The 27,247-nt window shown below is 47.3% G+C and overlaps 1 long non-coding RNA gene across 2 annotated transcripts; it reads left to right on the top strand.

The window, feature by feature from the left end:
- The first annotated feature begins 379 nt into the window (after window positions 1-379).
- LOC130542311 (uncharacterized) lies at window positions 380-27,247 on the top strand. 2 transcript variants are annotated; one of them, XR_008956790.1, is made up of 3 exons: window positions 380-620; window positions 20,208-20,362; window positions 27,161-27,247. It is a non-coding gene; the product is annotated as an uncharacterized LOC130542311 (long non-coding RNA). The 2 variants fall into 2 exon arrangements; XR_008956789.1 differs by lacking the exon at window positions 380-620 and adding an exon at window positions 10,570-10,674.

The following is a 27,247-nucleotide window of genomic DNA, read 5'->3' as shown; positions in this document are numbered from 1 at the left end:
TTTCCATTCCAAAAAATGGGAAGGGGAAAAACCCCGCTTAGTGCTTGTTTGTGCATAATAGTGCCATTTTCTTAAAGACCTGTTTTAGACAGTGTTATGGGCTAATAAAGAACCAGTCTGCCCACAGCTCTCTGGGTAACTACAGAGCAGTGGGGATGGCGCAGGTGGGGCGTCATGGATGCCCGGGTGGCTGAGAGTGAGGATTTCCCATTTGAGATCCAAGTCTGCAGCTCCCACAAGTTAATCTAAAAATAGACCAAGCACATTTTCTTGCTGGGTAGATTCAGATAAAATTGAGCTCCTACATACCCAGGATTTGTGGGATTTGTTGCTAATATTAGAGATTTACATTTCTGTTATACCTCTGCCGGCTTAATCTGATCATTCCAAAATGCTCAGAACTGGTTGCTCTTTCAAGGACAACTTGATTAGGTAAAAATTAGACCTTTATTTATTGAAGCCTTTGGACTTTGGGAACCAATCTGTTTTACTCATCCTTTGCAGTTCCTTCAGACGTTCCTGAAAACACGTCTGCTGAGGCCGTCAGCTCCACCCAGATTTTACTGACGTGGGCTTTGGTGCCTGAACAGGACCAGAACGGGCTCATACTGGGCTACAAGGTATGTGTCAGAGGTGACTGTCCTGTGCTTAGACTGTGCAGGTGCTCCTGCGTGTCACTCCCTTAGACTAAGGAGCGCAGGGCGTCTTCCAGACCTGCAGCACCGTCCTGTGTTGTGATGTTCACATCTGTTTTCTCCTCTAAACTTCCTTGCCATCTGGTGACGAGGCACGACTACAACCTCCTAACATAGGCCCAAACAACACATGGGTAGGAGCCGGCTACTTAAGCTCGAGCCTCTGCTTCCTGGCTTGTACAACGGGAGTCATCATGGTGGCTGGCTCTGATCTGGTCTGAGAGGGAAGGGGGTTTGATTTTGTGAGCTGCGGTGTGCTCCTAGCGTGTGCTGAGTGGGTGTTCTTAGCTACCTGCATGCTGGTGCGCACACCAGCATCCTGGGCCATCCAGGGCAATGGCGACAGCAGGAGGGGCGAGCACCTTTCTGCCTCTTGGGGGGCCCTTGCTGGGTTTAGTCTTACCTGCACTTATCCACCTGTGCTTTTGTTTACATCACTTCCCCCGAGCAGTGGGACGGATTTTCCTGGATGTGGCCCATAGGGCCCCACACCTGTCTGTTACTCCCTGTACAGCCTTCCAGCATCGGAACTCCAGGCTTTCCTTGGTTTTGATCCCCAGCCTCTGGTTTTCCCCCTCCTGTTCTCGTGGGCATTCAGTTGCTCCCCCAGGCCCTGCTGGACGTGGGGATCTCACTGGGCAGGTGTAGTGACCACAACTCCACAGCACATACCTGGGTCCTGGAGAAGAGAGCTTGCCCTGCTGTTTTCAAGCTCCTCCCTGAGGTCCGCCATCTCTTATGGCCTTCTGGGTCCTGGACTAAGGGACCAGTTCAGGAAGGATGAGCTGCGAGTGAGGACTTAGCAAACCAGCAGGAGCAGGCAGGGCCGTGGACTGGAGTTTCCCAGGGTGCTGTGTCTGTGCATGGGCAGCAGCACAGAGCCCAGGGGGACTGTGGCCCAGGGTGCAGGGAATTCCAGCAACTCTCTCGAGACAGGAGCCCAATTTCCCAAGAACCTGGGAAACCGAGGGGGCGCTGGCTCCTTCTGTAGGAAGCACAGTGTCGGTGTTTATGACCAAGTCCTCGTTCTAGTGGATGTGGTTGGTGTGCCTGCTGTTGTGTGCCTCAGCTCTGGGAAATCACGGCTCAGGGGAGCTCCCCCTGCCATGGGCTGGGTCCTAACTCAGCTCCTCTTCTGCTCTGGAGCACGTCTTCCCCACTAAATACCAGCATATGGAAACTAGATCCATAAGCCTTAAACACCGCTGCTGTGGGGGAGAAGCCGCAGTTGCTGGTCCTTGCCCTGTGGTTGAGAGGCCCCCTCCTGGCACCCTGCATCCCCATGACCATGCACGCTTGTGTGTGGATGCTCCAGATTCTGTTCCGGGCCAACGACCTGGACCCCCGAGCCCCGCAGTCCCATCGTGCAAGGGAACCACACGCAGTCGGCGCTGCTGGCCGGTCTCCAGAAGTTCATGCTATGCAAGCTCCGGGTGCTGACGTTTGTCCGCATTGGCAACGGAGTCCCCAGCTCTCCCCTCATCCTAGAGTGGACCGAGGATGACAGTATGGTAGCGGTGTGCTTGAACAGCCCAAACAACAGAGACAGTCGTCATTTTTTTTTTTAATAATGATTTTTATTATATTATGTTAGTCACCATACAGTACATCCCCGGTTTTCGATGTAAGGCTCGATGATTCATTAGTTGTGTAAAACACCCAGTGCACCATGCAATATGTGCCCTCCTTACTACCCATCACCGGTCTATCCCATTCCCCCACCCCCCTCCCCTCTGTAGCCCTCAGTTTGTTTCTCTGAGTCCATAGTCTCTCGTTTCATTCCCCCTTCTGATTACCCCCCCTTTCTTTATCCCTTTCTTCCCCTACTGATCATTCTAGTTCTTATGTTCCATAGATGAGAGAAATCATATGATAGTTGTCTTTCTCTGCTTGACTTATTTCACTAAGCATTATCTCCTCCAGTGCCGTCCATGTTGTAGCAAATGTTGAGAACTCGTTCTTTCTGATTGCTGAGTAATATTCCATTGTATATATGGACCACAACTTCTTAATCCAGTCATCTGTTGCAGGGCATCTCGGCTCCTTCCATGATGTAGCTATTGTGGACATTGCTGCTATGAACATTGGGGTGCATATGGCCCTTCTCTTCACTACGTCTGTATCTTTGGGGTAAACACCCAGTAGTGCAATGGCTGGATCATAGGGTAGCTCAATTTTGAACTTTTTAAGGGACCTCCACACGGTTTTCCAGAGTGGCTGTACCAACTTGAATTCCCACCAACAATGTAGGAGGGATCCCCTTTCTCCACATCCTCTCCAACAATTGTTGTTTCTTGCCTTGTCTATTTTTGCCATTCTAACTGGTGTAAGGTGGTATCTCAGTGTGGTTTTGATTTGAATTTCCTTGATGGCTAATGATTTTGAACATTTTTTCATGTGTCTGTTAGCCATTTGTATGTGTTCATTGGAAAAGTGTCTGTTCATATCTTCTGCCCATTTTTTGATTTGTTTATTTGTTTCTCGTGTATTGAGTTTGAGAAGTTCTTTGTAGATCTTGAATACCAGTCCTTTATCTGTGGTGTCATTTGCAAATATCTTCTCCCATTCCGTGGGCTGCCTCTTAGTTTTTCTGACTGTTTCCTTGGCTGTGCAGAAACTTTTAATCTTGATGAAGTCCCATAAATTCATTTTGTCTTTTGTTTCTCTTGCCTTTGGGGATGTATCATGAAAAAGGTTGCTTTGGCCGATGTCATAGAGGTTGCTGCCTATGTTCTCCTCTAGAATTTTGATGGATTCCTGTCTCACATCGAGGTCTTTCATCCATTTGGAGTTTATTTTTGTGTATGGTGTGAGATAGTGGTCAAGTTTCATTCTTTTGCATGTAGCTGTCCAATTTTCCCAGCACCATTTATTGAAGAGACTGTCTTTTTCCCACCGGATGTTTTTTCCTGCTTTATCAAATATTAGTTGCCCAAAGAGCTGAGGGTCCATTTCTGGGCTCTCTATTCTGTTCCATTGGTCTATGTGCCTGTTTTTGTGCCAGTACCATGCTGTCTTTGTGATCACAGCTTTGTAGTACAGCTCGAAATCCGGCATTGTGATGCCCCCAGCTTTGTTTTTCCTTTTCAACAGTTCCTTGGAGATTCGGGGTCTTTTCTGTTTCCATACAAATTTAAGGACTATTTGTTCCAGTTCTTTGAAAAACGTTCTCGGTATTTTGATCGGGATAGCATTGAAAGTGTAGATTGCTCTGGGTAGCATGGACATTTTAACTATGTTAATTCTTCCGATCCATGAGCATGGAATATCTTTCCATCTTTTTATGTTTTCCTCAATGTCTTTTAAGAGTGATTTATAGTTTCTAGAATAAAGGTCCTTTATGTCTCTGGTTAAGTTAATTCCAAGGTAACGTATGGTTTTTGGTGCTATTGTAAATGGGATGGATTCCCTGATTTCTCTTTCTTCGTTCTCGTTATTCGTGTACAGAAATGCAACTGATTTCTGAGCATTGATTTTGTATCCCGCCACGTTACTGAATTGCTCTATAACTTCTAATAGTTTGGGAGTGGCTTCTTTTGGGTTTTCCATATAGAGTATCATGTCGTCTGCGAAGAGAGACATTTTGACTTCTTCTTTGCCGATTTGAATACCTTTGATCCCTTTTTGTTGTCTGATTGCTGTTGCAAGGACTTCTAGTACTATGTTGAATAATAGTGGCGAGAGTGGGCATCCTTGTTGAGTTCCTGATCTTTAGGGAAAGGCTTCCAGCTTTTCCCCATTGAGAATAATATTTGCAGTAGGCTTTTCATAGATGGCTTTTATGAGATTGAGAAATGTACCTTCTATTCCTACACTCTGAAGGGTTTTAATCAGGAAAGGATGCTGTATTTTGTCAAATGCTTTTTCGGCATCGATTGAGAGGATCATATGGTTCTTGAGTCTTTTCTTGTTGATATGATGTATCACGCTGATTGATTTGCGAATATTGAACCACGCTTGCATCCCAGGTATGAATCCCACTTGATCGTGGTGGATAATCCTTTTAATGAACTGTTGGATTCTATTAGCAAGTATCTTGTTAAGGATTTTGGCGTCCATATTCATTAGGGAAATCGGTCTGTAATTCTCCTTTTTGATGGGGTCTTTGCCTGGTTTGGGGATCAAGGTAATATTGGCCTCATAGAATGAGTTTGGTAGCTTTCCTTCTGTTTCTGTTTTTTGAAATAGCTTTAGGAGAATAGGTATTATTTCTTCTTTGAATGTTTGGTAGAATTCCCCAGGAAAACTGTCCGGGCCTGGAGTTTTGTTATTTGGAAGGTTGTTTATCACTGACTCAATTTCTTCATAATTAATTGGCCTGTTTAAGAAATCAATTTCTTCCTGTTTCAATCTTGGTAGTTTATAGGTTTCCAGGAAGGATTCCATCTCTTCCAGATTGCTTAGTTTATTGGCATATAGCTGTTGATAAAAATTTCTAATAATCCTTCCAATTTCAATGGTGTTCGTCGTGACCTCTCCTTTTTCATTCATAATTTTAATAATCTGGGTCCTTTCTCTTTTCTTTTGGATAAGTCTTGCCAGTGGTCTGTCAATTTTATTGATTCTCTCCAAGAACCAGCTTCTAGTCCTGTTGATCTGCTCTACTGTACTTCTGGTTTCTGCTTGATTGATTTCAGCTTTAATTTTGGTCAACTGCTTCCTTGTGCGTGGATTAGGCCTGTCCCTCTGTTGCTGTTCCAGCTTCTTGAGGTGAGAATATAAAAACTGCATTTTAGATTTTTCTATTCTTTTGAGTGAGGCTTGGATGGCTATGTATTTCCCCCTTAGGAATGCCTTTTCAGTATCCCATAGGTTTTGGACTGTTGTATTTTCATTCTCATTGGTCTCCATAAATTGTTTAATTTGATTTTTGATTTCCTGGTTTATCGAGTCATTCCTGAGCAGGATGGTTCTTAGTCTCCAAGTGTTTGAGTTTCTTCCAAATTTTTCCTTGTGGTTGAGTTCCAATTTCAGAGCGTTGTGGTCTGAGAATATGCAGGGGATAATTTCAATCTTTTGGTATCGGCTGAGACCTGTTTTGTGTCCCAGAACATGGTCTATTCTTGAAAATGTTCCATGGGCATTAGAATAGAATGAGTATTCTTTGGTTCTGGGGTGTAGTGTTCTATATATATCTAAGAGGACCAACTCGTCGAGTATGGCATTCAAAGCCTTTGATTCTTTGCTTAGTTTTTGCCAGGGTGTTCTGTCTATTTCTGAGAGTGGAGTGTTGAGGTCCCCTACTATTAATGTATTTTTATTTATATGTCTCTTTATTCTGGTTAAGAGTTGGCTTGTGTATCTTGCTGCTCCCCTGTTGGGGGCATATATATTTATAATTGTCATATCCACTTGTTGAATACTTCCTTTAAGAATAATATAGTGCCCTTCTGCGTCTCTAACTATAGTCTGTAGTTTAAAATCCAATTTATCTGATATGAGAATTGCTACCCCAGCTTTCTTTTGAGGTCCATTTGCGTGAAAGATGGTACTCCATCCCCTTACTCTCAGTCTGAATGCATCTTTGGGTTCGAAATGAGTCTCTTGTAGACAGCAAATGGATGGGTCATTTCTTTTTATCCAATCTGCAACGCTGTGGCGTTTAAAGCAAGAATTTAAACGATTAACGTTAAGACTGAGTACTGAGAGATATGCTTTTAATTCTGCCATGTTGTCAGTAAAGTCTTTGTATTGGCTGTGACTTTCTGTTTTGTATCACTCTTGGGGCCTTTTTACTTTTATAGAACCCCCCGTAATACCTCCTGTAGGGCTGGTTTCGTGATTACGAAATTGGCTAGTGACTGTCGATTCTGAAATGTCTTTATTTCTCCATCAATTCTGAATGACAGCCTTGCTGGATAAAGGATCCTTGGCTGCATGTTTTTCTCTGAAAGAGCTTTAAAAATGCTCCCCCAACCCTTTCTCTCATTCCAGGTCTGTGTAGACAGGTCTGAGGTAATTCTGATGCCTTTGCCTTGGTACGTGAGAAATTTCTTTGCCCTGGCCGCTTTCAATACTGTATCCTTGGATCTCATATTTGCGAATTGCACTATGACGTGACGTGGTGTAGGTCTGTCATGGTTGAGCTTGGGAGGGGTCCTCTCTGCCTCTTGGACACGAATTTTTGTTTCCCTTGCTAGATTAGGGAAGTTTTCAGCTACAATTTGTTCAAATATCTCTTCTAGACCTCTGTTTTTCTCCACCCCCTCGGGGATGCCGATGATTCTTACATTGGATCGTTTCGTTGAGTCAGTAATCTCCTGTAGCCAACATTCGTGGGCGTGGATTTTTTTAAGACCATCTTCTATTTTTATTTTTTCCTCTATTAACCCATCCTCCAATTCACTAACCCTTTCCTCCGCTTCCGTGACCCTGGCCGTCAGAGCCTCTAGTTTTGCCTGCATTTGGCTCATAGAATTTTTAATTTCTGTCAAATTCGCTCTCATTTCCGCCCTTAGGGATTCTATATTCTCAGTAACATTTTCCTTAATACTTTTTTCAAGTCTACTCATTATCTTGACCATTGTTACTCTGAATTCCATTTCTGATAATTTGGTTACATCCATATCCGTTACTTCTGTGGCAGAGGCCACAGACTCACTGTCTTTTCTTTGCTGGGGCGGGCTTCTCCTTCTTGTCATTCTAATGAGGAGAGGTTGCGGGGTTGTCCAGAGCCCAAAATTATTGACTGGGTCCCAGGCCGTGCCCCTTGTTTTATAGGGATATTAGAGATGTGGGCTTCTTCTTTAAAGATTTTATTTATTTACTTATCTGAGAGAGGGAGACAGACAGTCAGCAAGAACGGAACAGAAGCAGGGGAGTGAGAGAGGAAGAAGCAGGCTCCCAGCGGAGGAGCCCGATGAGGGACTCCTTTCCGGAACGCTGGGATCGCGCCCTAAGCCGGAGACAGGCGCTCAATGACTGCGCCACCCAGGCGCCTCGGGTTGTGGGCTGCTTGATTTTTCAGCCTGCCTTCTGTGTTCTGGGGGAGGGGCCTGCCGCGCCGATACTCAGGCAACCCTGTTTGGTTAGAGTCTCCGTGTCCCCTGCGAGGGAGGATGGGGATGGGCACTCTCTGAGCCGGTATCTCCAGGCTTTTGTTCTCTGGCGGCTTTCCCTGGCGGCCGGCTATGCCTCTTCTGAGAGTCAGAGCAGCAGAGGCAGCATTGTCACAGAACAGAGGGATTGTGGCCCGTTCTCCACTGATGTTCTGGCCACTTTTACTCTGTTACTGTTGGTGCTGCTCAACCCTGCAGCGTCCCGCGATGTGTGCACCAACTCGGAGTCCCTGCCCTCACTTCCAGGGCCGGCGCGTCTCTGTCCTTTGTGTTTCTAATGCCGCCAGCCACCGGCCACCCCGCACGCTCCTGGGTCTCCCGGTCTCAGTCTATACCCGGTGAGCACACCTCGATTCCGGAGTTTCATGAGAAGCCTGGTGGCGCGCGCACCCGGTTCAGGGTCTCAGTCTGCTGTTTCGCGGGTGCCGACCGTGAGTCCGCCCGCTCCCCCGTGCAGGTGGCCCGCCAGCCACCAGCCGCCCCGCGCGCGCTCCAGGAGCTCCCGGTCTCAGTCTGGATCCCGTGAGCACACCAGGATTCCGGTGTTCCGGGAGATGCCTGGTGGCGCGTGTTCACGGCTCACCGGTCTCAGTCCGCTCTCTCGCGGGTGCCCTCTGTGAGTCCGCCCGCTCCCCCTGTGCAGGTGGCTGCCGCTTCCCGGCGCCCAAACACGGCGGCTCCCTCCCCCTTCCGTTTATCTTCCAATATCTGTGCACGGTTTACAGCTCCCCTCTTCGTACCTCAATACTCAGCGCTGGAGACGTTCATTTGTAGAGATCCAGATGCATCATCCTGCGTCTCAGGCTGATTCCGTGGTTATTTAGGCTGGTCTGGTACCTATCCAGCTCAACTCAGGGGACCGGCTGAAAAGGGGTCCCCTACTCCTCCGCCATCTTAACTCCCTCCCAGTTGTCATTTTTAACTTAAATTTCGAACCACTTTTGTACCCCTTTTTTCAGTTGAGGAAAACAAAACAGAATTGTTTTTCAGTCACTGGGCATTTATATGGCCAATTTTAGCCTGGAGTGAATTTCTACAGCCTAATGACGAACTTCTGCAAATTTCTGTCATAACTCTATGAGAGGCAGCACAGTAAAGGCTGGGTGGGTGGGGGCCATAAAACGCCCCGCTGGCAGTGTCAGCACAGATCGGGTTAAGAGCCCCACTCCCAGCCTGGGTGCCTTGATTTCCGTGGTGCCACCCACTCCCATCGTCCACATGCCCGGAGGTCCCTAGAAGCTCCCACACAGAATGCGGTGGGTTCCACGGGCTCCCACACTGCCCTGCACCTGTGTTTCTGGGCCAGAATCACAAGCGCCTCTTGATGGCTTTGCTTCTATGGACGTCTAAATCATCAGCAAATGTTTTTCCAGTTTGTCAGACATTTAAAGGTTATCTCCTTTTACATTTTTATTGTTACACTGACTGTAGCAAATAGTCAGGGAGGGGTGTATATCCTGGGGGAGATACTGCTCCCCCCACACACACACGTTAGGGATCAGAAGCTTCTCACAGAAGTAGGACAACTGTAGATTTCCTGATACATGTCGGCCAAAGTCATTCAATTAGCCCCCATGGTGCTTGGCTGCCGAGCTGGAAGGCATCTCTGTGTTCTGCTAGGAGACAGCACCAGCGCTGGGCTTCAGTCAAGGAGAGGAAGGAGCTCTGCACACCATCCTTTCCTGGGTGCAGAGCCTCGGGGGGCTAGGGTCTGACGGGGGCAGTTGGATCAAGGTTGTTTGCAAAACTATGGGAAGCCATGGAGTCCCGGTTACACAAAGGAAAAGAAAAAGGAGCCTCCAACCTTGGCCAGTTACAACTTCCTGAAGTAGAGGCTGTAAGTCACAGAATACTTTTCCTTCTTCTCCTGCAGTGTGATTGGAGGCAGGTTTTCCTCTCCCTCATTTCAGCGCGATCCAAATGATCAGCTTTGGGGATGGCGCGGGGGATGGGGACCCATGAGGCTGCCATCAAAATTTGCCCGTTTGTGCAGTTGGTCCTGGTGTGGGAGCCCATAGCCTCCTTACGTTTAGGTTACCAAGCGCAAGGGTCACAGATGTGTTCAAACACGGGTTTAAACTTTTAAATACCGTTCTCAGCTTAGTAACCAGAGGCAGAATTCAGTGGCCCCGGAATGACTGTAACACACATCCTCCTGTCTCTGTATGCATTGCTCCGAGCCCATTGCCTCTCATCTGGGAGTCAGGTAAGCTCCAACCACAAGTTCTGGTGCTGGCCGCACACTCACTCACCGGGCTGTTTACGTGAATATATTTATGACGGCTGTGAGCTGGAGGCAAAGGGGCCACATCACACGGGATTATTTTGTGCATTCGTGCGCCAACTCTTAATTTTCTAAGACGGTGCACACGAGAAAAATCACTCCTTGTAAATACGTGACTTTGTCAGTGGGGAGGGACTTTAGGCCATCTGATTTACCTAACACTTGCTGGCAGGTGTCAAGCTCCCGAAAGGATTCAGCCCAGATGGGCAGAATCTTGACCTCCAGCTTGATGTGCTTGCAGCCTCGCACCCCTTGCACTCATGGGCTCCCAGCACAGTGTGTGAGCACCGCTTCTAGAAGTTGGAAAAGCAGATGAGCTGGATTCTAAATGAGGTGTTTTCTTACCATCATTAGGGGGCCACACGGAGTCAGCTAGATTCCAGAAGTCGTCTGTGGCCTTAGAGTGTCTGGTCCATGCACAGAGTCAGCTGTGGTAGAGAATGCTCGGCCAGCCCACAGAGTCCTGGGCTGTCTCCACGTCATGTCTCCACGTAACACTGTAGAGGCACCTGCCTCATGGTTTCCTCTCCTCCCTCCAGCCCCGGGCCTGCCAGTGAGGCTCGTGTTGCCAGAAGTGACACTCAGTCCGTGTGGATGGTGTGGCAGCCGCCAGAGGAGCCCAACGGCATCGCTCTGGGTAAGGAAGCGGCCGTGATTAAAGAGATCGTAGCTCAGAGGGAAATCGCAATTGCATTGATTTCCTCTGTTCTTGTTACATGTCAAAGAGGTTGAACAACAACAACAACAACAAAATCCTGCCTGCCACAGCCCGGCATTTTTAGCGCTGGGAAATGTGGGACCCTCTACTGTCCTGGGAGCTGTGTTCTGAGGTTTCTTTGCAGATTGAAATTTACATTTTGTTAGCCCAGAATTTCTTCCATTTGTTCATGGTTCACAACAAAACCATCTGTAATTGGCCCTTCCTTCAGCTCTGAAATAACCAGGCTGTTTCCATGGGTGTCTGGGAAGCAGCAGCCTCGTTTTTCATGGGAACCAGAGACCTGGACTTTGCTCCCAAGTTCCAGGAAACATCCTCGGCTGCAGGGCCTTCACCTCATCCTTCTAAGAAGTTTCCAGCGTGAATTTTGTGCCTTGGGTCCCTAGGAAATGGTTTACTTTTAATGTTTCATTCAGGGGGGCAACTCTGATAGCATTGATGAAAAGCCTTATTTTTTCTTATTCCCCAAAGGAGGCAAGTTTTATTTAAAAAAGAAATCATCAGTTCCCTTATTTAGTCACCCCTTCACCATGACAAATTCAGGGCTTCCCCTATGCATGGTGTCGCCTGCATGGTGGGCAGTAAGGAGTGAAGAAGATGCACCTGTCCTCAGGAGGCGTGTGGCTCACGGCACCACTGGGGAGAGGCACAAGGATGATGCAATGTGATAGGTGACTAATAACGGTTCACGAGATGATCCACAAGCGGGTCCCCCAGGCCAAAGGGGCTCTCAGCGGACGGAAGGTGGCTTTAGAGCTGGATCTTGTCGATGAGTGGCCTCTGGAGTCCTGGAGGAAGGGAAGAGGGACGTCCACTCAGCCAGAGGGAATGCCTTCTTCCTGTGAGAGTGTAGACAGATCCCTGCCTGCAGATGTGGGCAGGGCCGGGCCTGGGTTGCCTGGGGATGGCCGGCTCTGCCATGCAGGGAGTGCCCAGTGGCCCAGACCTGTGAAATCAGGCATCTAACGGCCAGGGCCCCAGGCTCGATCTACTCTCCAGACCCAGGCCAGCCTCTGATAGGCTATGTCCCTAATCCAGACTCGCGGCAGACCCCCAGATATGTTAGCTCATGTACTGGGTGGTTTACAGGAAGATTATAAACCTGAGCTTACAGACAGGTAGTGAAATTCACCACTTACACCTGCTTCTGATATTAGGATTCTAAGATTCAGTTTGAAAAAGGGTTTTACTTCATTAGAAAACATTTTTAAATAATCTGTGCTGAGGGCAGTAGGGAGTCCCCCAAGGGCTTTGAGCAGCAAAGTGATGGAATCAGGTTTGCCTTCTAGGTAACAACTAGAGAGGCAAATAGTTTTGAGTTCTTGAGTCACGAACATGGGGAGGACAGAGCCTGAGGCATCCTGACGTCGTCTGCTGCCAGGCTGGGCCCTCCTCAGTCTGACCCTTCCTCGTGCGATTTCTGGAGTTGCTGGGTGGGGTATTTTGCTGAGTACAGTATTTCTGAAATGGGTGACCTTCGGAACCGCAGGTTCTTGCTATTTTAAAATCACAAGGAGCCGGCGAGGAAGCTGCTGGTGAAATGGTATTTCAGATCCTGTCGGATGAGATGGGATCCCAGACACCTGTTAGGCCCCACACCTTGTGCTCCAGACCTGGGGCGGGAGATGGTCTGCAGAGTGCATGGATGGGCCAGAAGTCTCCTGGAGCCCCTCAGCACCACGCCCCGGCTGCTGCCTCTTCTGGACAGAGCAGGGCTAAACATCTGATGACCCAGTGGGTGTCTCCAGCTTGCTGTGAGACAGGAAACCTTTCTGGAGCACAGAATGTGAATTCTGTCCTGTCACAGTCTCATCCTGGGTCCTCCTCGCAAACATGGGGACGTTGTGGCCTGAGCCAGGGCCAGCCCACTGTGCTTGCTGGTCCTTTGCCCCTTCTGTGCCTCTAAAGTCTACATTCGATGTGACTCCACGGCCGTCCCTGCCTGGTTGTGCCCACTGTCATCACACGAGTCTCACTGTCCAAAGATAGAATCTCATCACGTACTTTGAAGGGCATCTGTAACGTTTGTGTGTCTGTTTGAGAAAGCACTGTGAAAGGAGAACTCAGACCATGATGGGGTAGCATTTACATTATTCAGATTGGGAGTCCTAGAAAGTCTTGATATGACCCAGGTGAGATGGGTAAGTGGGCAAACACATGCTCATATGCTCCCGGAGAATGATATGGTCATGTCTGGGCGAGGTGACCCCATCTGTCCTCTCCATCCCGGAGGCCCTTCCTGTCAGGTCTTAAATCCTGGAGTTCTCACACCTCTACCCAAGGAGACACACACGGGACACTCTTGCAGTGTCGTGTTCAATAACAGGGAAAAACAAAGAGCCAGACACCCAAGTGTCCATCAATCAGGCAACAGAAATGTGTATCCTGGGCTCTTCACGCAACAGAAAACATGATAGCAGTTACAGGAATGACCAAGATCTACACGAGCCAACGTGAGGAAGTCTCACAAGCATGTGTTCATGGGGAAAACAAGTTGCAGGAGAATCCACAGAGCGTGAGAATGTTCCTGTACATTTAAACCTCCCGGAGTGTTACTATAGTCATTTACATGTACAGTCAACGTGTGAGCTCATGGACAGGACTACACCCGGAGTTGAGACGGGGCGTGGCCTCTGAGGAAGAGGAGCTGGTGGGGCCACCAGACAACCTCAACTTTTTCTGTCTCTTCTCTTATATGAAAACAAAAACAGTCCAATTTGGCAAAATCTCAAGATTTGTTCAGTTTGGTACAATCAATATTTGGGTGTTTCATCTGTATCATTCCCAGTATTTCCTGTATGTTTGAAAGATTTATAATAAAAAAGGACGATCATAAGATAAAAACAACACGTTCACTATAGACTTTTTAAAAAACAGAAAATTCAAACAAGTAACAGGCAGAAAATGAGAATCACCCACAATTCCACCACCCCAAAATAATGTTACGATTTTTTTCTTCTGTTCATTTTTCTACTATTTTAATTACAAATAGTTCCTACTTAGAAAGGATTCTCTTCGTTCTAGCACGTGCATGTTTAGCAGCGGTGGCCTGCCCGTGTCCCTGCCACCCCGTCTAGCATGGACAGCCCGCCAGGCCCCCTGAGGGATTTTGTGTTTATCTCTCCTTCAATTTTCTGCATGAGTTTCGTAGAGGTAAATTTAAGCCTAAAAAGCTAATACTAGTGCTGCATATTTTTAGATTTCATGCAAACTCCTGTCCTGTGTTTTTCTGTGACTTTGCTCCTCTCTTCCCACGTCACGAATCTTTCCTACATACACACCTTGGCTGTCTGGCTCTGCACACACCGGACGGGATGCTCGTAGCGCCTCCAGCATCCTGGTGCTTGCCTCCTGGCGCGCAGGTGGAAGGGTTCCCCGGGGCACACACCCGGGAACAGCCTTGGTGGGCCACAGAGTTGGAGCCTTTTCAACTCTGCACAATGACGCCCGACCACTTCCTGAGCAGTAATAGCCATTTGTACTCCCACCAGCAGGTGTAAGGACCCCCATGGTTCTGCACGTCGTTGCCAACACTCGATAGGCTCGGGATCGAAACTTCTTCCCTCCAGAAACTTTGGGTCAGTCAGCTCTCCTGACAGCAGTGCCCATCTCACTCCACCTTCACCAACATCAACATTAATGGGCTTTTTGTTTGTTTGTTTTTTGTTTGTTTTTATCTGGGCCAGTTTGATACATTAAATAGAACATATGAAGAGAACATTTTCAAAGTTTACTGGCCATAAGTTATTATTTTTTTGGGGGGGGGGATTTCCAGTTTATATTCTGTACTAGTTTGTTTCTTAAACAGCAGGGATCTATTTTCTGTCAAGTCCAGAGGCTGGAGGTGTGAGATCCAGGCATGGCTGGGCTGGTGTCTCCAGCAGCCTCTCTCGTTGTCCCCCCTCCCATGTCTTCCCTCACCTGGTCATCCCGCTGTGTGTGCCTGTGTCCTGATCTCCTCTTGTAAGGGTGCCAGTGCCCCCTGGATCAGGGCCCACCCTAGTGACCTCATTTCACCTTAATCCCCTCTGTAAAGACCCTCTCCCCAAATACAGTCACATTGGAGATGCTCAGGGCAAGGACTGTAACCTGTGAATTTGGGGGATGCCATTCAGCCCGTAACACGTCCTTTGGCCATTTTTCTCTTGGGGAGTCGCCCCTTCCTTATGGGCTCTCACATACCTTACTCGTTGGCAGCATCAGAGTACCAAGTGGCTGAGAGACCTGAGTCCGCTGTTGGGCTCTGAATCTGGGTTGGAGGCCTGACTCTGCTCTGTTAGTGCCGTGACACAGGGTCTGGGCAACTTAGCCCAGTAAACACCACCCAACATGATCATTAACTAATTAACAATATTCAATGTCACGGATGTTGCAAAAGTTCCCCTTTTAATTTTGGTCACAGAGACTTTCATGTGGACTTGAAACCTGTGTGCCTTCCCGTCGTGTGCCGTTTCCATGGTGGATGGAGCAGGTGCTGTCACCTGCACGCAGGCCCCGTAGGCTGGGGTCAGTGGGCCCCCAGTCCCTCTCAGGGCCATTGTGGCTCCTTCCACTCCTCACTCTGAGTGGTGGCCCCTCTTGCCACCCTGCACTTGTAGCCACGTCACTCCCTGGGCACTGAGTCCACTCGGGGCACAGTGGCAGGACTGGGGCATGTGGGAGGGTCGACGGGCTCAGCCTCTTCAGGCTGTGGAGGGCGAGACCCAGCGAGAGGAAAGGCCAAACAACACCGATCTCAGGATCTGAGTCAGCCAGCTGTTCTCAGGAAGTTTCCCCAACCTCACATCGAGGTGGTGTGATTCACTCTCCCCTGCACCCCCAGCAAGCCAAGATCTGCACAATGCACTCAAGAATCCCGGGCTGCCTGCTCTGCTCTCCCCTGGGTTTGAAGCACCATGCTCCAGACAGGCCAAAGGCAATGTGGGCAACCCTGCAGACTCAGTAGCCCAGCCTGATGAATTTAAGCATGTTACTGAGCCTTTCTGTGCCTCGGTTTCCCTATCCCTCAAATGGGAATAACACCCCTCTCCCTCCTAGTGTTGACTGAGTTGTGCCTGAGGAGGACCGTAGGACTACGCCCAGCACGTGGTAAGCACTCAGCGAATGTTCACTGGAACGCATGGCCGTTTAGTATTTCACCGTGTCTCCCGCACCAGAGAATTTCTTCTTGTCGCCCAAGACGTCACCCTGTGCCAGCATCTAGCTGGTGCTCCCCAGCAGAGGTTTCACACGGACATGACAGGGAGAAGAACCGGGAAAGGCAGGTTGGAGCCAGGTTATAAGAGCTCCTAAGGGACATTCAAAAGTTTACATTTTGATCCATAGTCCCAGGGCAGTGGGGGGGTCACTAAAAATCACAAAAATCCAGGTAAGGAGAGGGCAGTATATAAATACTTTAAGCATTCCAACCATGGCAAGACAGACAGAAAGTACAATAGTGCTATGTCTACCTGTAATGCAGAAAAACACCACATTTGAACATCTTGTTGTAATGGTCCAGTTGTAATGGTAGCAAATGTTGTCAGGGTAACCTGTGACCTGAATATTATTACAGCTAGCACCCCAAATTGCAGATGCTGTAGGAGGGTTGAGAAAACAGCTTCCAAATGTTCAGATCAGTGTTCATAGGAAATAAATGGAAACATCTCTTTGCAAGACTGGCTTCCCACACACTAATGTTTCTGATCTCGCTCGAAGTGTAATTATGTAACTAGTCTTTTCCGTCAAAACACTCTTCTCCCTCAAAACTATCTTCTGTTATTCTCTAGAAATGCAAGAACGGGTACTCAGCTGCTTGCTTTTGCCATTTAGGCACAGGGAAGGGCTCTCTTCTATTGTCCGTTGAGGCTAGGGCTTTGTAAGGACATTTGAGGTGCCCGTCTGTATGTTCACCAGGCCAGAGTGGGGACTGGGGTATATCACCCTGAGTTTAGGGCGGATAAGAGGAAAGTACGAACATACCCGCAGGCTGAGGGGCTTTCTCCCAGTGGTTCATGTGGGAGCTGGAGCAGAGGCAGGGATAATAAGCCGGGTTTCCTGCAGGTGCACATGGTGATGCTGTCCTTGCTGTCCCATGCATTGCCTCAGAGCCAGCGCCGTGGCTGTAGGAAGTGGGCCTCGTCGTCTCTGTGTTTCAGTGGCAGAGGAGCCCTGGGAAATCGAGCTGCGAACACCCTGCTTCTGGCTCAGTGCTGGTGGCACCTGGAAGAGCAGGTCCATGCGGTGGAATGGTACAGCCATCAAAACTCACGTTTCTGAAGGAAAAGAATGACGCTTGGGAGATGTAGTGAGAAGACACGAATGAAAAGTCTGCACTTGAAGTAAAATCAGTTTTGTTTCACGTTCATATGCATAGAAAAATGATGGCCAGAAGCAGCCCCGAAGATAGAAACCGTGACCTCTGGATGGTGGCAGATGCCATGTGCGTGGTCGGGGCCCGGCACTCCCCGCCAAGGCCCATCCCGCAGCGTCTGGGACGCTGGCAGTGCCCTGTGCCCGAAGGTGCTCTCTACCCTGGGGCCGGGCTTCTAGGGGAGTTGCCGACCAGCAGCCCCCCGCCCATGACTCCTGGGGGTTGGGGGGATGCCGCCGCAGCCCCCCCCACCCCCCCCCCCAGTGGGCAGATCCTTGGGGGCCCAGCAGAGCAACTGCTTCAACAGGCCTTCTGTCAGCTTCCTCTGTTTCCTGGGCTCACCTCCTGAGAAAACTTTTCACTCTGGGCTCTCTTGGAGCTCCCTGGGCCCCTCAGGAGTCAGGCAGCAACATCCACAGTACAGAGAGCATCTTGTGTGGGCAGAGCCCTGGCGTCTCTAGCACCTGCCCCTGCGTAGTCGGCTCCTTTCTCTTCTGCTGGCCAGCACGGCCAACGGTGACCCACCACAGCCCGTGGGATGTGACATGCAGAGGATTCTGGGCCACCTCCTTCCTGGTGCACTCTCTACCCCTCCTTGGTGCTCTGGGCTCCAGTGGCCGAGGGCTCTGGCATTGGGCTGGGCAGGGCTGCTCCTCACAGGTTCTCATGCCCGTCATAGACCTAGCCACGGCTCTGGCTCCAGGCCCTGCTGTGGGGGACTTGGACCCACCGCCCTGACCTTATTCCTGGTGCAGGTACCCCAAGGCTCTTCCAGACAACCCCGGTTTTTTTGTCCACTCTACAAAACAACTCATCCTCTCCAGAGGAACCCTGGCCCTGGAGTTTCTGCCTCTCTGCTGTGCTGGTGTTGACCCCCTGGCACTGGGATGTGCCTCCCCTTGTTCCCACATGCCTTGCAGTCTCTCCCAGTCCCTCAAAATCCCCTTCCTGGAGAGTGATCAGTTTCTTTTCCGTTTGTCTCTCTTTTATTCAAATCATCAGAATGTTACCATTTTAGAGCAGGAAGGAGCTGTGTGAAGCAGGAGGGCCTCCTGGGCAGGACGGGGCTCCCACACTGAAGGCCCAATTCTGTCCTCTGTTCACTGTGTCCTTTTCTGGCCCTCGGGGGTAAAATGGACATGCGTCCTGTGCCTGAAATGCAGAGGCACTAAGAGGGGGCTAGTTGTTTTCTTGATTCATAGTGTAGGGGTGAGGACTTCTCCCTCTTCCCTTCTGGGTTCTACAGCTGGTCCAAGAATTAAGTTGACATAAGACTGATGAACAGGGCGATTGGTAGGAGAAGGAAGGGAAGAATGAAGGGGGGGGGTAAGCTGAAGGGGGGATGAACCATTAGAGACTATGGACTCTGGGAAACAAACTGAGCGTTTAGGAGGGGAGGGGTGGGGGGATCTGCTGGCCTGGTAATGGGTATTAAGGACGGCATGTGTTGCATGGAGCACTGGATGTTACACACAAGCAATGAATCATGGAACACAACATCAAAAACTAATGATGTACTGTATGGTGACTAACGTAACATAATAAAAAAAAATTTTAAAAGACTGATGAACAGGAAAAAACCGTTTAATTTTGTATGTACAGGAGCCCCCAAAACACAAGGCTCAAAAGTGACCAAAGCGGACTGTTTTTAATGCTTTTCATGAATAGAAACAGTCAATTGGTGAAGCGTTGACAAGATGAGGGGTTTGGGCTTGGGGTGGTAATCTAGTGAAGTAACAAGGTTGTATAGCCACCTCGGCCCTCACTTGCCCATGGATGGTGAGGAGGCTGCCTCTCTTCCTCCTGGTGCAGCGAGGGAAGGTCCGAGTGTCCTCTGGCACTGGCTGTTTCTTAAGTAACTTTAATCCAACATAATGTTTGAAAATGGCATATTTGGGAGTGGCCTATGCTACTCTGCTTCACTGGCTGGAAATGAGAAGCTGAGAGTCACTTTGGCGTTGGGGTTGGGGTTGAAGCCTGGCTTAGGACTTGCTGACAGTTGAGGTGTTGAGTACGGAGGGAGGGCCTATAGGCTGTTTTGTTTTTTAAGATTTTGTTTATTTGAGAGAGAGAGAGCAGGAGCAGGGGGAGGCCTAGAGGAAGAGGGAGATGCAGACTCCCTGCTGAGCAGGGAGCCTGAGGTGGGGCTGGATCCCAGGACTCTGAGATCATGACCTGAGCCAAAGGCAGACATTTGACCAACTGAGCTACCCAGGGGCCCCTGATTTTTGGATTTTGAACCACGCTGTATCCGTGAAATAAATCTTACTTGATCGTACTTCTTCCTGTATTGTTGAATTTGGCTTGCTGATATTTTGTTGAGGGTTTTTATATCCATGTTTATCACATATACTGGTCTGTAATTTTCTGTTCTTGTGGCATCTTGGCAGCTTTTGTTAAGGGCAATGCTGGCCTCCTAAAATGATTTGGGAAGCGTTCCTTTTTTTTTTTTTTTTTTTGTGGAAAAGTTTGAGAAGGATTGGTATTCATTTTCCTTTGAACATTTGGTAGAATTTATAGTGAAGCCATTTGGTCCTGGACTTCTGATTATTGAGGGGCTTTCAGTTACTCATTTAATTTCTCCGCTGGTAACTGGTCTAGTCAGAATTTCTGTCAGTTCGTGATTCAGTCTTGGAAGGTTGCCTGTTTCTGGGAATTAATCCTGTTCTTCTAGGTCGTCCAGTGTGTTGGGGAGTAGTTGTCCGTAGTAGTCTCTTGTGAGCCTCTGTATATCTACGGAATCCGTGGGAACATCTCTTCCATTGCCGCTTAGGAGTTCTCATTCCTTTTTTCACCCTGAGTCCAGCTGAAAATTTGTCAGCTTTGTTCTTTTCGAAGAACCGGGTCTTTGGTTGATCTTTCTGTTGTCTTTTTAAAAATCTTTCCATTGTCTCTTTAGTCTGTAGTTCATCTCTTTCTGTTCTGATATGTTACTTCCTTCTACTAATTTTGGCCTTCCTTTGTTCTTTTTTCTGTTTCCTTGAGGTGTAAATTTAGGTTGCTTATCCAAGACATTTCTTGTTTCTTGAGTTAGGCCTGTATCACTCTAAACTTCCCTCTTAGAAATACCTTTCTTAAGGATTTTATTTATTTATTTCAGAGTGAGAGCACTCACAAGCAGGGAGAGGAGCAGAGAGAGAGAGGAACATACTCCTTCCTGAGTGTGGAACTGACACAGGGCTGGATCCCAGGACCCTGAGATCATGACCTGAGCTGAAACCAAGAATCCAACGCCCATCCGACTGAAGCACCCAGGTACCCAACTTATAAACATTTCTAATAGAATCGGTTACTATTCTTTTCTTTTTGGATGGGTGTGGTCTTAATTCTTTTTGAATGAGACAAATTTAATAGCTGGGTCTGTGGTCTTGATTTTGGATATCAACTACAAGCAGTATCCAGCAAAAAGTAGACAACAAATAGTTATTACTGGATTGATGTAGAATTTAATTTTATAACTTGAAATCAATCTGATTTCCCTTATATTATCTCTTGATTTTCATGCTCCCTACACTTTCCTGCTTATCTAGGAGTAATGTAAAACAATATGGCATAATTGAAGGGAGAAAACTTGATTGGACATTATGCAAAGAATAAACCAAAGGCCATTTACCTAAGTTGTGGTACGATGTCAAGAAGGGAAATATGAAGATGTTATGAAAATTATTTGTAATTTCCCATCTCAGAAGTAAAGTCTACAATTCTCATTATTCTTGGACATTTTCAAATGTATCCAAACTTGTGGCGAACAAAAGAAAGCAAATCCGAAACTCGTGAGTTGCAATATTTAGAAATGGTGGTTGGATTTGACTGTGAGGCACACAGCCTTCTAACAGGCTATACATGCTGTGGGGTCACACTTTGGTCAGCCACCCGCAGATTCAAAACTCATACACTTTATTAGCATTAACAAGGGGTGAGGGGCGCCTGGGTGGCACAGCGGTTAAGCATCTGCCTTCGGCTCAGGGCGTGATCCCGGCGTTCTGGGATCGAGCCCCACATCAGGCTCCTCCGATATGAGCCTGCTTCTTCCTCTCCCACTCCCCCTGCTTGTGTTCCCTCTCTCGCTGGCTGTCTCTATATCTGTCGAATAAATAAGTAAAATCTTTAAAAAAAAAAAAAAAAAAAACAAGGGGTGAAAAATGGTGTGAAATGGCTGATCAGTAATAATTGTTCTGTGAATATGAATTTTAGTTTGGATAAAAGACACGATATGATTTACTGCAACTTTAGATGTCTCGTTTCTATTATGCTGTCTTGCAAAATTTTCAAAAAGGAAAGGCTGTTGTCCAATTTCAGGTGGTCTGGGGCCTGTTCCAGTTTGTCTAACAATGCTTGAAATTACATATTTGCAATCATGGAGAAAAACAGTTGGGGAGAAATGACTGGGTCCAGAGAGTGAGCTTTGAGAGAACACTTCCCAAAACACTTCCGCTACTTTGAAAAAATTGAAATATAAGAATAGGTGTATTCCTTTTTACATCAGTGGGGTCTGTGACTAATTCCATAGAGATAGATATTGGCCGTTTAATATTGGGTTAAAAGAGATCAGGAGGAATCCCCATTTTTCATTCTTTTTTTTTAAGATGATTTATTTGTATATTTTAGAGAGAGAGAGAGAGACAGCATGAGTTGGAGGAGCAGAGGGAGAGGGAGAATCTCAAGCAGACTCCATGTTGAATGCAGAGCCCAATTCAGGACTCCCCTAGGAACCCCCATTTTTCTTAAAGGGTGTTAGCAAACATGGCTTAAGACAGGGCTTCTCAACCTTGGCTCTGTTGACATTTGGGGCAAGGGAACTCTTGCGGGAGCTGCAGGGAGCCTGGTAGCATGTGGAGCAGCATCCCCGGCCTCTACCCACCAAATGCCAGTAGCACCCGCCCCACAGTTGGGAACCTTCAATGTACCCAGACATTGCCAAGTGTTCCCTGGGGGCCAAAGCACTCCCTGCTTGGGGACCACTGGAAGCCAACAGAATGTGTCCAGAGAACTGGGAAGGTACACCCTCTGGGTATAATATTCTATTATGTACCCCTTAATGGAGTAAAAATAATCTCAGACTGAAGAGACATTGACGGAATGTAAATACAGGGAGAGCGAGAACGCCAATGGAAGCCGCCTCACCGTGTAAACGCCTGGAAGCCAGGATTCAAGGCGAGTAGAGAGGAGCCCTACATTAATTTATTTTCATTCATTAAAATGATTGATAATCATTCATTCCATTCATGAGTTTCTCACATTCTCCAGAGGGTGGCTAAGGAGAGAGCAAGATGGAGAGTTTAGACGAGGTTGATTAAACCGTTACTGAGCCACTACCACCCATGCCTGGCAACATGTACGTAATTTTGTCCCACATTGACTCTGGGTTTGAGAATCCCTGGCACAGATGTGAGTCTCAGTACTCAGTCTGAAGAAGTGGATTATTTCAGGATGTTCATAAATCAAAGTGCAGTATAGCCTGAGGGAGCCTGAACAGCACTGGCCGATAGGATTCCATGATGTAAACGATCTCTGTCTGCCCTGTCCAATATGGTAGCACCAGCTCAGAGTGGCTCTTGAGCCCTTGAAATGTGGCCACCTTTCTTGTGTCACATGTGGAAATGTGAACATTTGGGGGATAGTGAATTAAAAATACACTGTTTAGTGTGCCTGGGTGGCTCAGTTGGTTAAAAGGCCATCTCTTGATCTCAGCTCAGGTCTTGATGGTTGTGTGTTCAATCTCTGCCTTGGGCTCCACACTGGGCAGGAGCCTCCTTAAAAAACAAAACCAAACCCAAAACATCATTTACATTTACTTCACCATTTTCATTGCTCTTGTTTCCAGTGTGCTTATTAGAAAACATGAAACCATGTCTGTGTCTTGCATTAGGTTTTTATCAGAGAGCCCTGATCTAGAAGGTGGAGAATTCTGCCCTGTCAGGACACCTTGAACTCAACCCTGCTCTGGGTTAGTGTCTGGGCCAGGCAGGACCTGCAGGCAGAGCTGCGGATCCGCCTAAGTTCGGATCCTTCTCCCGTCTCAGCTCAAAGCCCAGCGAGGATTCTAGACTTGGTTTCCAATCGGCATTTCAGATCTCCCTCGGTTTGGACCATGTGCCCTTGATTTTGTGTGTTCATTCGTCAGCACTAGAAAGGACATTTACTTAGGACCCATTAGGTATTTCTACTTTAAGGATGAAAGGATTTCAGGAAACAATAGCATTTAAATCACAGATGATCCTGCCATTCAGCTGTCCAGGTGATCTCCCTCTGGGAAGCCACCATGAAGTAGTTTGAAGAGGCAAGCCAATGTCCTGTCTGCCTAGCCTTTCTGGAGAAGTGTTTTGTGGAAAATTTATAAATAAATAAATAAATAAATAAATAAATAAATAAATAAATAAATTTCTGGTTCCTGGCACAGGACTCCTAAAATCCTTGCAGTTTCCTGAGGGATAGGAGAGCCTTTTGTTAGTCATAAAATCTCCAACAGACCTCTCCAGAGTTTAGGCTAAATAGCTGACATAGGGTGGGGCCCAGAAATGGCATCACAGTGGGGCTGGTCACCAGAAGGACCAAACTGGGAGTCAAGGATTGGAAATTTCAGCCCCAGCCACTGGCCATCTGTGAGGGGAGGGGGCTGAAGATTGGGTTATAAAAAGTCTTGAACAAGACGTTGGTGAACACATTAATATTCTGGAAAAGTGATTTTCCCCCAGAGAAGGCATGGAAGCTCTCTGCCACTCCCCACCCCCTTTAGACCTTCCTTGCTCCACGCATCTCTTCCATTGGGCGTTTCCTGAGTTGTATTCTTTATAATAAACTGGTCGATGTAAGTAAAGTGCTTTCCTGACTTCTGAGTCGATCTTTTTTTCCCCTTCATTCATATAACTTTTATTACAGTGTATTTATAATTGTTTTTTCCTTTTTTAAATTTTAAATTCAATTAGACAGCATATAGTACATCGTTAGTTTCAGATCTAGTGTTCAATAATATATCATTTGCGTATACCCCCAGTGCTCATCGCATCACGCGCCCCCCTTAATGCCCATCATACAATTACCTCATCCCCCCCACCTCACCTCCAGCAACCCTCAGTTTGTTTCATATACTTAAATGTCTCATGGTTTTTCTCCCTCTCCGATGACCTCCAGTTCAGTTTTCCCTCCATTCCCCTATGATCCTCTGCACTGTTTCTTAGAGTCTACCTATGAGTGAAACCATATACTTGTCTTTCTCTGACTGCTGTGTTTCACTCAGTATAATACACTCCAGTTCTGTCCAGGTCGATGTAAGTGGTAAGAATTCATCCTTTCGAATGGCTGAGTCATATTCCTTTGTATACATGGAGCCCATCTTCTTTATCCATCCACTTGTGGATGTAAGTCATTCTAGTGAAATTATCAACCCTAAGGAGGGGGTCTGAGGGAGTATCTGACCTTGTGGTTGGGCAGAAGTGTGGGTAGCTTGAACACCCCATTTGTGACTGGCCTCTGCAGTGGGGACAGACTTGTGGGACTGAGCCCTGAAATCTGTGGAGTATGAATTGAATTGTTGGAGAACGTGGCGAGTTGGTTGTGGTTGGTGTCAGGAAATAGAGCACACGGGTGTACTTGAAACGTGAACACATCTCCTTCCTCCACTGCACCAATTGACTGCATAAAGCCCCCCCTTAGGGGTCCTCTGTGCTCTGTGGTCTCTTGGAAGAATGGAGTCAGGTTCGACTGGCAGTAGGGGAAGTTGGTTTCCAAGATCAAAGATGTGGAGCCTAGCTGAGAGCTATTCCCTAGGTGAAGCCGTGGATGCCGAAACGACCCCACTGCCCCCTTCCTCACTAATGACTCAGAGATTGTGATATCACAGTTGGTTCCCCACAAAAGGTGGGAATTACCTGACTTTGGGCATTTTATGGGCCTGTGCCCCTCAGTCCCAAGTGCAGAGTAGAGTGACCTGGTAGGTCTCTGATAAAGACTGACGGTTGAGTCCTGCTCTGGACACAAGTGAGCCACCCGACAGAGTCCATTATCAGGACAGCTCGGTTTCTTGTGAGACATCTATTCTTTGGAGGAGCGATCGCCTCATACACTCTTCCTTTCCCGTTGCTTCCCCACCTCCTTTGGGCTCTTGACTGGTGCCCTTGTGGAAGGTCTCCCTGCCATGCCAGACCTCAGGTGGAATCTATTTCCTATGGAAAGCACCTGCCTCGACTCTTGATTTCCCTCGTAAGACATGTAGCACAGTCTCATCCTTTTTCTTGGCTTTGTGGGGGAAAAATGATACTAATGTATGTCTTAACCTTTTGATATGGAAAAGGTTGTGGCTACCCCAGAGTCCAAAAAAAAAAAAAAAAAAACAAAACAAAGGCTTCAAAAATCATACTGCCCCCTATGTCTGGTCTTGCTTATTTCCCTCCTTACAACATTTTTACTGATTCACTGCTTAATGATTGTGAGACAAGGTCTCTCTTATAGGCATCATTAATTGAGTCGTGAGTTCGATGTTCAGGACAGATTTCTGTGGGAAGGTTTATTGACTGTGGAAAGAGCAGAGAGAAGCCACTGAAATGCAAAAGGAATATGTGGGCCTCTTCTATGTCCAGGCTCTGCATTCTGACCAGTGGCTGAATTTGTTTTTTCTCTCCAATGGGTATGACCTCAGATGTAGATACACCCAATGACAACCTCATGATTTCTGCTACCCTGAGGAGTGTCCAAAGTGGGTATTCGGTTCAGATAGAATCTGAAAGAGGTGCTGAGAGGTTCAGCTACACAACTGGCATCATGGACTCCCCTTGGTTGCCCTCTGGCCACCCTACTGGGAAGTAGATCTGGGGAACATGCAAAGAATAGATGTGGGCATTTGCAAAGAATCTGTTCACTAACTCAGGAAGTTCCAACTGCCTGCAAAACTTGGATTCTGGATTGTGGATTTGAGAAATAGAAAGCCCTCGTTTATTTATTGGCACTGGGCCTAGGGCTGCTCTTTTCATGGACCCCAAGTTCTACCTAGTGGGGATCATCCTGGGTGTGGATATGTGAAACCTTTCATTTTCTAATGTCAGCATTGTGTCCTGGATGAATTCCTAACCTTGTGACCAGGTTTACCAAAATAGTACTTTACCAAAGTAAAGGGGTTGTTTTATGCCATTATTTTCTGGGGCTTGATCTCACGAATCTGAGATCATGACCCGAGCCAAAATTCAGAGTCCAAGGATTCACCAGGTTCCCCGACTACATACAGTTTTTTGTTGTTGTTGTTGTTTGTTTGTTTTTTTAGCATGTATTGTAGTTCCTTGGTTAAGTCCACGGCACTTGGTTTTGTTCTAAAAGGTTTCCTTCTTTATGTATATTTGGAACTGGTTCCTTCCATTTCCATTGCTACTTTTCAAGAACAGATCAAAATCCTGTGTCTATTGAGTGCCCATCCATGAGCCAGAACACACACTGAACCCTGCATTTTGGGGAGTATTTAAAGTACTTCATTTAGAAAAGTACTAGTTGTATGTATTGCCCTCAACCCGTTCACTATTACAGAAATGCAGTGGTGAAAATACAGTGATATTTCCCCCCTCATTATTCAGGAAAGAGTCTGCTTTATATACACATACTAACCAAGAAATTCACAAAGGTTGAGAGGTAACTAAGTACGTCCTCTCAGCTATACACAGAGAAAAATCAGGTAGTATGCATAGACGGTGAGAGAATGACATACTTTCATTAGTATATACTTAGAGAAATAATGATTTGAAGAATGGAATTTCTGTGAACACTGCTCTTCATTTCACCTGGGACCCATTTTAAACTATATTCTAGACATGTCTGGTGACTGGAGGATAGAATGGGTGGGGATGGTGTTTTAAATCAAGAGTGGGACCTCTATTTATTCTCAATCTGTTTTTCTTTTCCCTCTTCACCCTGAAGTTTGGCTAGTGACTCTGTTTGGGGGGGGAGGTGGCAGGTCATCCCCCCTCATGTCTTTTATTTTCAAAAAAAAAAAAAAGAGTGAGAAAGTGTGAGAGTGGGGTTCAACTTTCGAAACAAAGCATTTACTCTCCCATGCCCCCCTTGTCTGTGAAGACAGGCCCCTGTCGACACCAGAAGTTGGCCGCTGTGCAGCTGCATTGACTCTGAAAGGTCTATGATGACACCATCACCATGGTGACT

The sequence above is a fragment of the Ursus arctos genome, unplaced genomic scaffold (assembly GCF_023065955.2).
Source record: "Ursus arctos isolate Adak ecotype North America unplaced genomic scaffold, UrsArc2.0 scaffold_32, whole genome shotgun sequence".
Taxonomy (NCBI): domain Eukaryota; kingdom Metazoa; phylum Chordata; class Mammalia; order Carnivora; family Ursidae; genus Ursus; species Ursus arctos.
This window is presented reverse-complemented; position numbering and strand designations above follow the sequence as displayed.